Source organism: Scyliorhinus canicula, chromosome 8 (assembly GCF_902713615.1).
Source record: "Scyliorhinus canicula chromosome 8, sScyCan1.1, whole genome shotgun sequence".
In the NCBI taxonomy this organism is placed as follows: Eukaryota; Metazoa; Chordata; class Chondrichthyes; order Carcharhiniformes; family Scyliorhinidae; genus Scyliorhinus; species Scyliorhinus canicula.
In genome coordinates, this window is record NC_052153.1 from 93,067,348 (window position 1) to 93,081,745 (window position 14,398).

General features: G+C 45.4%; 1 protein-coding gene across 2 annotated transcripts in view; it reads right to left on the reverse strand.

The window, feature by feature from the left end:
* Positions 1-14,398, reverse strand: part of LOC119970389 (beta-1,3-galactosyl-O-glycosyl-glycoprotein beta-1,6-N-acetylglucosaminyltransferase-like) — a 92,771-nt gene that overhangs the window by 51,354 nt on the left and 27,019 nt on the right. Inside the window, exon 2 of one of the 2 annotated variants that reach the window (XM_038804930.1) lies at positions 7,841-7,960. The exons of the other annotated variant lie outside the window; for it this stretch is intronic. The gene's annotated coding sequence lies outside the window, so the exon portion shown is untranslated. The remainder of the gene's footprint in view (positions 1-7,840; positions 7,961-14,398) is intronic. 2 annotated transcript variants of the gene reach the window in all.

Below are 14,398 nucleotides of genomic sequence, written 5' to 3' on the forward strand. Positions count from 1 at the left end.
AAGGAGAACATTATTTTTAATTTCAAGGAGCATAGGTTAATAAGGCACCACTAGCAAAGATGTTTTAAGAGAAAGTAATATTGACTAACATCATTGTAAATGAAGTAACACCAATGAGAGTTCATAGATTGTATTGTAAGAGGGGGAACTAATGAATACAATTTAATTACATGATTTATGAAGGCAAAGAATAATTATAGTCTATTAAGGGATCTTAAATAAGTTGGTGTAGTGTTTTAGAAAGAATAAGGAAAGTTGTACACTGAGGGTAAAGACATTATCCAGCAACATACTGATGTGGCAAAGGACACAGACACCTACAAGGCCACATCAGAAGCTTATCTTTTTACAGTCTGCAACTTGTTTTCACAAAACCACCTGTAAGACCCATATCAGTAACTTGTTTTTAGCAACTTGCTTTTTACAGTCTGTAACTTGTTTTCTACTACCTAAAGTAGCAGACACAGCTAATAGTGCCAAGCCAGTTGGCAACAAAAGAGGTTAGAGAGGAGCTGTGGAAGGACGAGGGTGAAAAATACTTACCCTGCTTTGTCAACACCTGCAACTTGTCTGAATTAGACAATGTTCAAATGTAAATAATACCTTGCCTACATGACCTACAATGTCTGAGAATTGCTTGATTTCTCAACTGGGCAGAGTTAGCTCGAGAGATCCTTCTCTGAGGGGTTGTGTTCTCCCAATGTATTGGCTAACAAACAATCGTTATGTATCTGGATCGCCTGAGATAATTTCATATAATAATTTTTTTTTAAAATATCCTTTTGTGAAAAAATAATTGTTGTTTTGGGAGCATAATATGTTACTGCAATTTTATAAAAATGTGGGGCGGCTGGAGATGTTAATGAGCTAAATATTTTCTCTTAGGTTGTAATTAATTAGGTTAACCTTGGCAGCAGATTAAATAGTATTATACCTGAGCCAGAAAGAGGGGCGCGATTCTCCCACACAGGGAGAAATCGTAAGGCTGGCGTCAAATCCGGGCGGGTTTGACGCCAGCCCCCCCCTCCCCGACCGGGAACCGATTCTGGTCCCCGGTCGGGGCTAGCATGCCGCCGTCGTAAACTCCGGCATCGCGGGCTTAACGAATTTCGTTAAGCCCGCTTGCCAGAGTTTGCGCCGGCTGACGCGTCATATGACGTCAGCCGTGCATGCGCGGATTGAAAGACTCCAACCCGCGCATGCGCGGATGACGTCATCGCGCATTTGCGCGAAACCCACGCATGCGCGGGCCGGGATGCCCCTCAGCCGCCCCGCGAAGTGATACAGCGGGGCGGCGGAAGGACAAAGAGTGCGCGGGTATCGGACCCGCTGCCCGCGATCGGTGCCCACCGATCGCAGGCCCATGGCACCATTGGCAGGGCCGTGGTACTGCCATGCCAATCGGTGCCATGGCCAGACCAGGTGTGTTTGCCGTTCGTAAAAACAGCCGTAAAGGGCTTGGAACTCGGCCCATCGGCCAGCTGAGAATCGCTGCTGGCCGTAAAAAATGGCAGCAGCGATTCATATCGGGAGTCGGGCGTGGGGGGGGGGGGGGGGGGGGGGGGGGGGGGAGAATAGCGGCGGAGGGCGTCGGACTAGAGTGGCCGTAAAATTTTACGACCCCCGCTATTCTCCGCACCGTCGTGGGTGCGGAGAATTGCGCCCATGATTTTTGTAATCTTAGTGGTTGGGCCGAGTCCAGCTAGAATCTAAGGGTGTGTTCGCTGAATTCTTAATAACGGTAAGATTGAGCAGAGTCAACATGGGATTCATGAAAGGGAAACCGTGTTTGATAACCTGCTGGAGCTTTTTTGTGGGTGGAGCTAGCAGAAAAATCAGGAGGAACTAGTGGATTTGGGTTTTCAGAATGCTTTAGATAAGGTCCCACATAAGAGGTTGGTAAACAAAATTAAATCACATGAAATTGGGGGTACTATACTGGTGTGGGTTTAGAATTGGTTAACGGACAGAAAATGGTAGAAATAAATGTCTTTCTCAGGAGGGCATGCTATGACTGGTGGGGCGCAGTAAGGATCAGTATTTGGGCTCCAGCTATTCACAATCTATCAATGGTTTGGATGTGGGGACAAAATGTAATATTTCCAAGTTTGCTGATAACACAAAACTAGGTAGCAGTGAATTGTGATGGATGCCAAGAAGGTTTCAGGGAATTTAGGCAGGCCGAGTGGGTAAGCATGTGACAAGTGGAATTTTGGGGGGAAATATTTTTATTGAACATTTTTAAATTTTATATACGAATACAAAACATGACACAAGAACAGCCAGGCTGCACGGTGGCGCAGTGGTTAGTACTGCTGCCTCACGGCGCCGAGGACCCAGGTTCGGCCCCAGGTCACTGTCCGTGTGGAGTTTGCACATTTGCTCAATGTCTGCTTGGGTCTCACCCCACAACCTATATGCAGGGTAGGTGCCCTTTAATTGGGAAAAGAATGAAGTGGGTACTCTAGAAAACAGGGAGAACCTCCCAGCCCGCAGCCACCTCCCCCCCCCCCCCCCCCCCCCCCCCCTTCCTCCTCCCTGGACAGTTGACAGTGGTCAAGTTTTTAAAATACATAACAAATGGTTGCCATGTTAAATAGAACCTCCCAACATGCACTTAACTTTCTCCAAATACAAATTCCAAATTCCAGAAGGCACCCCAGCCACACTGAGTCACTTGGTGGAGAAGCTGACTTCCACTCCAGCAGAACCCGCCTATGAGCAATCCGAGGCGAAGGCTAAAACCTCTGCCCCCGCTCTCACCTAAAGCAGCACTGACAACCTGAATATGGCCTCTAGAGGACCCGGCTCCAGCCCCCTATCTAAGATTGCCGACAAGGTGCTGAAGAATGAGCCCCAAACGTTCACCAGCTTAGGACATGCCCAGAACATATATACATGTTTCGCTTGACCCCTCCCACACCGCTCGCACTTTCTACCGCTGATCTTAGATTAGGATAAATGGTCGGCACAACATCGTGGGCTGAAGGGCCTGCTCTGTGCTGTACTGTTCTATGTTCTAATCTGCTCCACAACAATATCTTACATGTTGTATGTATAGACTATTAAAAGTCATGTGTCAAAGGGGAGGCATTGTAGCACAGTGGTTAGCACTGTTGCTTCACAGCGTCAGGGACCTGGGATCGATTCCCAGCTTGGGTCATTGGGTGTCTGCACGTTCTCCCCATGTCTGCATGGGTTTCCTCCGGGTGCTCTGGTTTCCTCCCACAAGTCCTGAAAGACGTGCTTGTTAGGTGAATTGGACATTCTGAATTCTCTCTGTGTACCCAAACAGACACCAGAGTGTGGCAACTAGGGGATTTTCACAGTAACTTCATTGCCGTGTTAATGTAAGCCTACTTGTGATTCTAATAAAGATTATTATAAATTATTCAGAAAATAGAAGCACATCATATCAAAGGGGGGTGGTAACTTGGATTCAAAATTGGCAAAAGGACAGGTGGCAGAGAATAGTGGTGAGTGGGTGTTTTTCTGACTGGGGAGATGTATGTATTGTAGTCCTATGAGGGTTGATATTGGAATCATTACTAACCATCAGTCAGTTCCAAAATTCACACCTTAATCCAGTGAGAAAGGCAAATTAGATCATTTTTCTTGAAAATGTTCAAGGTTGCCCTGGATGTGTGGGAGCCAGAGCATGATTCAGAATAACGTCAATATTCGGGTGTTCAATCAATAGAATGTAATAACTTTTAGCAAACTGCGATTCCCCCTTTCATCGTGATTGATTATGATCAGAAAAAATAAATCGTAAAGAAAAAATAGAATGATAGATCAATGAAAGTATTGCAATAAATGTTGAATGCTTTAACAATTGGAGTTTAATCAAAAATGCTATCTTCCCTTAAAAGAATGCTTTTAGAATGAATCTAGAATTTTATGTATTGGGATCCTCTTCATACAAGTCTTAATCGTTGAAAAAAAACCAATCAGAGCTGTTATGGTGCAGAAGGGAGGCCATTTGGCCCATCGTGTCTACTTCAGCTCTCCAAACAAGCATCATGACTTAGTGCCATTCCCCTGCTTTTTCCCAGGATCCCGTACATCTAATGCCCCAGCATATTATACAGCTTTTAAAAAATTTACGTGAAGTGACGCAAGTGTGGGTGATGATATCTTACTCCATTTGCTTCTAAACGTACGAAGATGCTAATCCTTTTGCTCACAGCTGTTTTAATTCATCAACTTCTGCATTGCTTAATGTGAACATGCATTGGATGTTAAATGTAAATTTCTTAATTTGAGTGCATATTTCCCCATGGTAAAAGGATACCATGAGTTGACAAATTAATCACTTGGGCTTTTGAATAGAACCACAATGGATTCTTGGTTTCTCTTTTCTTTCAAACAGGACACCATGCTTTACAGGGGCCATGATGGTTCAGAATCACTTGAGAGTAGTGCTTTGACATGAAAAGTGACAACACAAATGTCCTTCATGTTCCAGCAGGAATGAATTTAAAACCACTTCCATTGACATCAAATGGGTGCGATTTTGCCACTGCATTGCGCCTGTCACGAATCTGGGCGCACTGGTTAAATAGCGGGAAAGGCCAAAATCGGGATTTGCTCTGGGAGCGAATCAGTTTGCTACCTAACTGGCCTGCTCCCTATGGCAAGTTCCGGATCATACCCTAATATGGTGAGCAAATAATTAACTATTATTTGCATTAATTTCCATCCCATTAGCAAGATTGAAGTTGAATGCGATGGCCTCCCATGAATAAACTGGTACCCCAGTGAGAAATCACACGGGTGTTGTTTAGTACTCATTTTTAAAAATGTCAAGTTGCCACAATGCCTGCTGAGAGAAAGGGAATAGGTGAGTCGCCATTTCCATTTTCCGACATGCAGCTCAAGGGCACCGGAGCTGCTACCCAGGGCTCGGGGATGGGTGGGGAGGGGGAACTCCTCCAGGGGCTAGTGTGGCTCCTTCTGCTATGCTCGGTGTTAGGGTGGCTCCTAGGTAATGATTGTTCCTGCCTCAAGAGTCTAATTCTAGGAGCTGCCAGAGGGGGAGAGAAGGAGTGACTCGAGAGCCATAGATGAATACGTGTTCAACAGGGATGGGGTGGTTTCGCCCTGCATTCTATGAGAGGAGTTGAAGGTGGTGATTAGAGGGGAGATCATATCACACAAGGCACACTTGGGCAGGGAGGCTAGAAAAGGAGCACCTGAGGTTAGCTCATGACATTTTGGAAGTGGACCTTAAATACTTAAAATGGCCCGACCGCCAAAACTCCTGGAAAACAGGAACAGGCTGCAAACGTAGTGTGACCTGCTATTTGTCGATAGGGCGGTATGCCAGTTGAGACGCCGGAGGGGGGCTACCTATGAATATGGGGAGAAAGCCAGTCGTCTTCTGGATCACCAGCCAAGGTGGCCTCTCGGAAACTTTTCCAGGTCAGAATACAAATCCTGAGGTCACACTTTTTTCACGCACACCATCAAGCTGCCCCAATCTGTGGGTTCTGTGATCTTGGAAATATCCAGAGGGTGTTGCATTTGTTCAAGTTTTGGCTTGAGATGGTCACGTATCGGAGCAGGAATTCTTCTCAGAGGGTGTACCACTGGTTTAGCGTTCGCTTTACTAGTATGTCCTCAATATCTTCTTGCACAGGTGCAGGAAGTTTGTCAGTATTGTGAATTTGGTTCACAAAGTAGTCTTGACACAGAAGGCAGGCTGGTTTTCATCCCGGACAAAGTGAACGGGGTATTGGGTATTTTGGATCGTTTATGAGAGGCTTTACAGATCAGAGCTGCCAGAGGAACAGGCGGAGATGAAAAGAGTTTTTAAGAGGGCTTGGAATTTCCCGAAGTCGGGGAAGAAATGCAGGAAGGGTGGAGGTGCCATTGGTTCCGAACAGCAATAGGACAGATTCAAACAGTGAAGACACCGGGGCTGGATGGGTTCCCAGTGGAATTTTACAAGAGGTTTGCGCGCCACAGTTACGTTATTGATGGGGATGTTCAATTACTCTTTGGCCCAGGGTTCCCTTCGTCTGACGCTTGGTCAGGCATCCATCTCCCTTCTCCTGAAAAGGTTAAGGATCCTGTGGAATATGGGCCGGGCCGTCCCATTTCACTGCTTAGCTTAGATGATAAATTGTCAGCTAGGCGAATTACACCAGCCTGGTGAATAAGGTCAATATGACCTACAAAAGTTGGGACAACCTTCCTTTTGTCTCTGGCAGGTAAACTCCAGTCAATTAAGATGGGCATTTTACCAAGATTTCTGTTTCTATTCTAGTGTTTTCCAGTCTTTCTACCCAAATAATTCTTTGGGGGAGGGGTGGAACATTTAATTTCAGCCTTCGTATGGACGGGCAAATCTCTGAGGATTCGGAGGGTTTTTCTACAGAGAGACAGTCGGGAGGTCTCACATTGCCAAACCTGGGCATTTTGCGTATGACACAAGTAGCATCACGACGTGTAGACGTTGTGGACATGCCCACTGACAGAAAAAATGCCTAGCTCTCAGAAAAATCTGTTCTGCAAGTTACTGGTATTTAAACTTGACACTGGTGTAAATGCTAATTTAATTAACAGCTTTGATTTATCCAAGCTACATAGGCTTCCTAAGGTTCAAGACACTGACTGGCAGTTACGTGACTAAAATGGCAACACAATTACTTCTTTAGGTTCATGCTATCTCTTGGTAACAAACAAAGACACAGAGATATCTTTGTAATTTGAAATTGTTGATGCTGGACGATCATCACCATTAGGTGTACAAGCATGTCAAGACTACCTTGATTAGGGCAGCACGGTGGCACAGTGGTTAGCATTGCTGCCTCACGGCGCTGAGGACCCGGGTTCGAATCCCGGCCCTGGGTCACTGTCCGTGTGGAGTTTGCACATTCTCCCCGTGTTTGCGTGGGTTTCACCCACACAACCCAAATTGATGTGCAGGATAGGTGGATTGGCCATGCTAAATTGCCCCTTAATTGGAAAAAATTGGGCACTCTAAAAAAAGAAAAAAAGACTACCTTGATTATCATAGAATTTACAGTGCAGAAGGAGGCCATTTGGCCCATTGAGTCTGCACCGGCTCTTGGAAAGAGCACCCAACCCAAGGTCGACACCTCCACCCCATCCCCATAACCCAGTAACCCCACCCAACACTAGGGGCAATTTTGGACACTAAGGGAAATTTATCATGGCCAATCCACCTAACCGGCACATCTTTGGACTGTGGGAGGAAACCGGAGCACCCGGAGGAAACCCACCCACACACGGGGAGGATCTGCAGACTCCGCACAGACAGTGACCCAAGCCGGAATCGAACCTGGGACCCTGGAGCTGTGAAGCAATTGTGCTATCCACAATGCTACCGTGCAGATAACCAAATTCACAACACTGAAAAGCTTCCTGCACCTGTGCAAGAAGATATTAAGGACATACTAGCAAAGTTTCCAGATGTATTTCAAGGTATGGGTACTCTACCTTCTAAATATAAAATTCAACTCAAAGCGAATGGTAAACTGGTGGTACACCCTCAGAGAAGAATTCCTGCTCCGATATGTGACCATCTCAAGCCAAAACCTGAACAAATGCAACACCCTCTGGATATTTCCAACATCACAGAACCTACAGATTGGGTCAGCTCGATGGTGTGCGTGAAAAACCCCAATGGTGACCTCAGGATTTGTATTGAGCCAAATGATCTGAGTATGAACATCAGAAGGGAACACTATCCCATATTGAAGCGCGAGGAAATAATTAGTGAAATGGCTCATGCCAATATATTCTCCAAACTTAATGCTTCAAGGGGATTATGGCGGATGCAACTGAATAACCGAAGCAAAAAATTGTGCACCTTCAATATGCCGTATGGTCGTTACTGCTTTAACAGGATGCCGTTTGGTATTTTCTCATCTCTTATTCTTCCTTCGTGCCATGGAACAGGTTACAGAAGGCATGGAAGGAGTTTGTGTATCTGTTGATGACATCATAATATGGTCATTTGATCGTCGAAAACACAATGCAAAACTCTTGCAGGTGTTACAAAGAATACACAAGTACAGATTAAAGCTTAAATCGGGCCAAGTGTCAGTTTGGTATCTCAAACTTAAAATTTCTGGGTGACCAAATCTCTGAAAATGTTGTGCAACCAGATGATGATGATGATAAGATTGCCGCTATCCAGAAAATGTCCATCCCAGAGGATATGAAAAGCAGTACTAAGATTCCTTTGTGTAGTGAATTTTTTAGGAAAATTCATCCCCTACCTTGCTGCACGAACAACTGCTTTGTGACAATTCTTAAGGAAAAACACTATCTTCTCATGGAATGAAGAGCATACTAAAGAATGGTCTGATCTGAAATCAGCACTGACCACCACACCTGTCCTTTCATTTTTTCACCCTGGGCAAGGAACAAACATTTCTACTGATGCGAGTCAAGATGGAATTGGGGCAGTTCTCCTTCAAAAGAATGATGATGCTTTCTGGAGATCTATTGCATATGCATCCAGATCCATGACACCTACAGAACAACATTACGCTCAAAGAGTGTTTAGGCCTCCTTACGGGTATACAGAAACTCCACAACGAAGTGTATGGATTCCAGATGTTCACGGTTGAAACTGATCACCGACCACTTGTGCATATAAATCAAGTGCATATAAATCAAGAAAGACTTAAATGACATGTCTACAAGACTGCATAGAATAATTATGAAACTTAGTAGGTGTGACATTCAACTGGTATACACTCCATGGAAAGACGCTGAGCAGGATTCTCCAAAAATGGGGCTATGTCCCCATGCCGGCGTGAAAGCCGGCGTCAACCACTCCGGCATCAATGGCCCCCGAAAGTGAGGAATTCTCCCTGGGCAATATGGCAGAGCCCTACAGGGAACAGGGACCTGGCGCGCAGGAAAGAAGCCCCCCCCTCCCCCCAGGACAGCCCCTGCACACTTACCTGCCAGGTCCCGGTGTGTGAGATGAGTAATTCATGCCGGCGGGACTTGGCAAAACTGGTCAGCTACTCGGCCCATTTGGACCCGGAGAATCGTCGGGGTGGCCGCTGTCAACAGCCCTGTGGCGGGAATCCCACTGCTGCCTGAGAAACGGCACCGGAGAATAGGAAGCTGGCAACGGGGCGGCGGGGCAGGATTCGCGGCGCAGGGTCGGAGAATCCCGGTCCTTGTGTTTGCAGATGCAACATCTCGTGCGCCTTAACCAGGTGAGCAAAAGACAGAGATAGTTCAACTCGTAGAAGCTCAAGTGCAACTCTATGCTGAAACCCTTCCTCTCTCCAATGAAAAGCTCCAGCTCATCAGAGCAGAAACTGAAAAAGATGCAGAGTTACAACAGGTATCAGCCATAGAAAGAATGGCTGGCCAAAAGGAACTTGTTCAAACTTCAGAAATATTAGATCAGATCTCAGTATTATAGATGGATTTCCACTTTGGTCTTGACCGTATAGCAATTCCTACAAAGCTTTGATGCATTATCCTGCATAAAGTTCATGAAGGCCATTTAGGTGTAAAAATATGCAAACGTCGTGCAAGACAAGCAGTATATTGGCCTGGAATAAATGCAGACATAACCAATTTTGTGTTAAGAGTGTGACACATGCCAGCTTAATCAGTCAATGCAGAGAAAAGAGAAACTCACGATCTAGAAAAGATTCCATCGAAAGTTGGTATTCATTTTCATGGTCGAGATTATGTATTGATCATCGACTGCTTTTCCATCTACCCAAAAGTTATGCAACTGTCTGATTCTACTTCCAGATCCGTGATCAAAGCGACTAAAGAAGTGTTTGCTCATCATGGAATACCTCTAAAAGTCATGACAGATAATGGACCTTTCTTTGATAATAATGATTGGACAGAATTTGCTCAAAAGTATAACTTTACTCTTATCTTGTCTCATCCTCTTCATCCACAATCCAATGGCGAGGTGGAAAAAGGACTTCACATTGTGAAACAATTTGTCAAGAAAGCACTTGACTCTGGCTCAGATATGTTCCTAGCATTATTGAATTATAGAGTTACTTTCTCACAACTGGTTTACCTCCTGCACAGTTGTAGCATCAAAAGTATCTTCAGGAGAAATACTACAATGAACATGCAAAAATCATTGGAACCACTTGTTCCAGGTGATCTAGTGAGAATTCAGAGTCTCACTGGAAGATGATCTGACTTAGCTCAGGTCATAAGTCAGGCAGCACCTCACTAGTGTGTTGTTAAAACGACAGATGGTTCTGTTCTAAGAAACAGATGTGCTCTTTTAAAAGTCAAGTCTTCCCAAACTTTATTTCCATGCATCGAGTTTGATAGCAACTTATTGAATCCTACTACCTCAATATCTGATGACAAACAAAATGACGCTCAGAAGAAATCAGAAACATCTGAAACTCAAGTCGATTGGATTGAAAAGATCATCCAGAATCAGAAAGAAACCCGAAGACTTAATTTTTAAAACTTCAACAAATTTTGACTAACTTGTTAACTTTCTGGTATACATATCAATGTACTATGTAATATCATTGCTTATCTTCTATTGTTTGTTACTGTACAAACGTCCTCAAAGAAAGGGGGATGTATTGACATGTATAGTGTAGGGAGTGTAAAGGGTTAACAAGATGATATTCATGTATCTCAACACGAGATGACACCACAGTAGTCATAGAAATATACTGTGCCTCCTCGGGTTCTGGGAGAAGGTGTTGAAGAAGGGTTGAGATAGGGCGCTAGTTATATTAGAGAGATATTATAGATTTCTCTACCAAAGATTTAATACTGTTTTTTCCTTAGTTATTACTTAGTAAGGAGTGCAAACCATTTAAAGTAGTGTAAATAAGCGAGTTTTGCTTGAAATACATTAGCTTGATGTTCTTTGTCAGCACTACGACTTATAGCCCTCTTGAGGGACCCCACAGGGAGCATCATGGTCCTGTCCCAAAGTTGTGGGTTTTTAGGTCTCCTTTTTTAAACACCATGTCGTCAATTTTCAACATCGAGTTTGAACCCTACTCTAGCCATCGGACTTGCCGGAGCTGCAGACGGGAGCGAGGGCAGATGTTTTTGCTTTCGTCGGAGAGTCCTTCTGGGGTGGAGGCTGACAGCTCTGCCCAGTGTGCTTCGGCTTGGCTTGGTGACTCTGGAGAAGGTCAAATACACCATGAGGGGTCAATTGTGGTTCTGCAGAAGATGGTGACCGTTTATCGTCTACTTCAAAGAGTTGGTCACTGTAACACTGTTAGCTGCTGTGGGGGGAGGGGGGGTGAAGAGACAGAGAGGAGGGAAAGGGGAGTAGGTGGCTAGTTCTTACTGTGGTGGGGGTATGCTAATTGTTTAGGGGGATTTTATTTATTTTTTGTGGGAGTGTTGTCTAATTTAGCTTGTTGATTTATTTTTCGGTTTCATTGTTGTTCCTATTTTTGTACTGAAATTGAAAAAGGTTAATAAAAATACTTTAAAAAGATATCCAACAAATATTTAAAGCAAAGTGTTACCTTATATCCCCAAGCATTTTAGCCATCTGATGAGCTGGACACTCAAAGCTGTTGCTCAAGTGTTGAGCTCACCTCTAAAAGTGTCCGCCACCAGAGAAACCTAAGAATGTTGATCTTTCTGTTCATAGAACTGGCAAAAGGCTTCTACCGTCTAATCAAAAATTGTTTTGTTTGCACTAGAGTGCTGAACTTGTGGCATTTGAGTGCAACAGTGAGAGTTTGGTGACTGAGGGAGTTAGGTGAGGAGGGAGTAAGGTGCTCCTGACATTTAATTTCCTATATTTATCAAAGAGCGTGAAGGGAGCTAGGAGTTTAGAGTACAGCTGACTGGAAGCAGAGTCAGAGGGCAGAGGTCCAGTTGGTCTCCAGGGCAGCTAATTCTGTAAAGTAAGAGGGGATGGAGGCTAGAGCAGTTGCATGCTCCTCCTGTAGGATGTGGGTGGTGAGGGAAACCACTGGCGTCCCCGCTGACTATACCTGCGGGAAGTGCACCCAGCTCCAGCTCCTCAGAGACCGTGTTACGGTACTGGAGCTGGAGGAACTTCGGATCATCCGGGAGGCAGAGGGGGTTATCGAGAAGAGTTACAGGGAGGTAGCCACACCAAAGGTACTGGACAATAGTAGCTGGGTTACAGTCAGGGGAAAGAAAACTAACGGGCAGACAGTGCAGGGATCCCTCGTGGCCTTTCCCCTTCAAAACAAGTATACCGTTTTGGATGCTGTTGGGGGGGGATGACCTACCGGGGGAAGGCCCCAGCGGTCCGATCTCTGGCACTGAGTCTGGCTCTGGAGCTCAGAAGGGAAGGGGGTAGCATAGAAAAGCAATAGTAATAGGAGATTCAATGGTTAGGGGAATAGGTAGGAGATTCTGTGGTCGCGAGCGAGACTCCCGAAAGGTATGTTGCCTCCCGGGTGCCAGGGATGTCTCGGATCGTGTCTTCAGGATCCTGAAGGGGGAGGGTGAGCAGCCAGAAGTCGTGGTGCAAATTGGTACCAACGACGTAGGTAGGAAAAAGGGTGTGGAGGTAATAAACAAGTTTAGGGAGTTAGCCTGGAAGTTAAAGGCCAGGACAGACAGAGTTGTCATCTCTGGTTTGTTGCCGGTGCCACGTGATAGCGAGGCTAGGAATAGGGAGAGAGTGCAGTTGAACACGTGGCTGCAGGAATGGTGTAGGAGGGAGGGCTTCAGGTATTTGGATAATTGGAGCGCATTCTGGGGAAGGTGGGACCTGTACAAGCAGGACGGGTTGCATCTGAACCAGAGGGGCACCAATATCCTTGGGGGGGGGGGGGGGGGGGGGAGAGAAGGTTTTGGAGGTAGTGACCACAATTCTGTGACTTTCACTTTAGTTATGGAGAGGGATAGGTGCGTGCAACAGGGCAAGGTTTATAATTGGGGGAAGGGTAAATACAATGCTGTCAGACAAGAATTGAAGTGTAGAAGTTGGGAACATAGGCTGTCAGGGAAGGACACAAGTGAAATGTGGAACTTGTTCAAGGAACAGGTACTGCGTGTCTTTGATATGTATGTCCCTGTCAGGCAGGGAAGAGATGGTCGAGTGAGGGAACCATGGTTGACAAGAGAGGTTGAATGTCTTGTTAAGAGGAAGAAGGAGACTTATGTAAGGCTGAAGAAACAAGGTTCAGACAGGGCGCTGGAGGGATACACGATAGCCAGGAGGGAACTGAAGAACGGGATTAGGAGAACTAAGAGATGGCATGAAAAATCTTTGGCAGGTAGGATCAAAGAAAACCCCAAGGCCTTTTACACATATGTGAGAAATATGAGAATGACTAGAGCGAGGGTAGCTCCGATCAAGGACAGTAGCGGGAGATTGTGTATTGAGTCTGAAGAGATAGGAGAGGTCTTGAACAAGTATTTTTCTTCAGTATTTACAAACGAGAGGGGCCATATTGTTGGAGAGGACAGTGTGAAACAGACTGATAAGCTCGAGGAGATACTTGTCAGGAAGGAAGATGTGTTGCGCGTTTTGAAAAACTTGAGGATAGACAAGTCCCCCAGGCCTGACGGGATATATCCAAGGATTCTATGGGAAGCAAGAAATGAAATTGCAGAGCCGTTGGCAATGATCTTTTCGTCCTCGCTGTCAACAGGGGTGGTACCAGAGGATTGGAGAGTGGCGAATGTCGTGCCCCTGTTCAAAAAAGGGAATAGGGATAACCCTGGGAATTACTGGCCAGTTAGTCTTACTTCGGTGGTAGGCAAAGTAATGGAAAGGGTACTGAGGGATAGGATTTCTGAGCATCTGGAAAGGAACTGCTTGATTAGGGATAGTCAGCACGGATTTGTGAGGGGTAGGTCTTGCCTTACAAGTCTTATTGACTTCTTTGAGGTGACCAAGCATATGGATGAAGGTAAAGCAGTGGATGTAGTGTACATGGAATTTAGTAAGGCATTTGATAAGGTTCCCCATTGTAGGCTTGTGCAGAAAGTAAGGAGGCATGGGATAGTGGGAAATTTGGCCAGTTGGATAACAAACTGGCTAACCGATAGAAGACAGAGAGTGGTGGTGGATGGCAAATATTCAGCCTGGAGCCCAGTTATCAGTGGTGTACTGCAGGGATCAGTTCTGGGTCCTCTGCTGTTTGTGATTTTCATTAACGACTTGGATGAGGGAGTTGAAGGGTGGGTCAGTAAATTTGCAGATGATACGAAGATTGGTGGGGTTGTGGATAGTGAGGAGGGCTGTTGTCGGCTTCAAAGAGACATAGATAGAATGCAGAGCTGGGCTGAGAAGTGGCAGATGGAGTTTAACCCTGACAAGTGTGAGGTTGTCCATTTTGGAACGACAAATATGAATGCGGAATACAGGGTTAATGGTAGGGTTCTTGGCAATGTGGAGGAGCAAAGAGATCCTGGGGTCTATGTTCATAGATCTTTGAAAGTT